We start from the raw sequence: 1,067 nt of genomic DNA on the forward strand, positions 1-1,067 counted from the left end.
ATTTGATTTAATTTGAAATGACAGTCATATCGTAGATTGTGTATGAATGTTATGTTTATGTGTGACAGCAAACATTAAGCTGTGTGAGCGAAAACATTTTTAAGACTAATATTCTTATACTAGCTCGCTGGTCTGAATCAGGGCTATAGCCAAAGCCGTACGTAGACAAGATTGCTTTGATTTCGCCAGGTGGGCTAAAGCAGACCGCATATAGCCCGTCCAATTTGGAGCTAAATCGTGACAACAGATCGACCATGTCGTAAAATGTCACATTGAACCTTGCAGATATCATTACCAATGCGAACATGATGGAATATCAACCATTTCATGCACTGCCTGGCAAAAAAACTAGGCTACAATTAATCAGTTTTGACTAAAAGTGGGCTACAATAGCCGGGTCTGAATATGAGCTAAATCGTGGCTACGCACAGCCTACACATAGAACATATAAAATAAAGCAAACCAAACAACTTGTAATCACGGTAGACTTTGCATACATGATGGAATATCATACATCTCACAAGTTATTTTGGAAAAAAATACATTTATCCAGATTAAATGTTATTTGGGCTAAAAGTGGGTTACGCATAGCCGGGTCTGAATACGAGCTAAATCGTGGCTACGCACAGCCTATAACATGTAGCCTAAAATAAAGTAAGCCAAACAACTTGTAATCACGGTAGACTTTGCTTACATGATGGAATATCATACATCTCACAAGTTATTTTGGAAAAAAATACATTTATCCAGATTAAATGTTATTTGGGCTAAAAGTGGGTTACACATAGCCGGACTATATCGGGTCTATATTTAACCCAGACGTTGAAAAGACGGCTATTGCTTGCTGGGCAGAAGCTGCTGAAAAGCGACTTCTTAACATATGGTAATATTAATAAACTACACGTACTTACTATAGGATTAGCGTTTGGTTGAGGGTTAGTTGGATGTATTTCTGCATAATTAATGCATAATGTAACAAGGTATGTATATTATAGTGTATGTATGTTGTACATTATTCTATACAATAATATATGCGATATATGAACATATAATTATAGTTTTTAAGT

The sequence above is a fragment of the Scardinius erythrophthalmus genome (assembly GCF_964197995.2).
Source record: "Scardinius erythrophthalmus genome assembly, chromosome: 15".
Classification (NCBI taxonomy): domain Eukaryota; kingdom Metazoa; phylum Chordata; class Actinopteri; order Cypriniformes; family Leuciscidae; genus Scardinius; species Scardinius erythrophthalmus.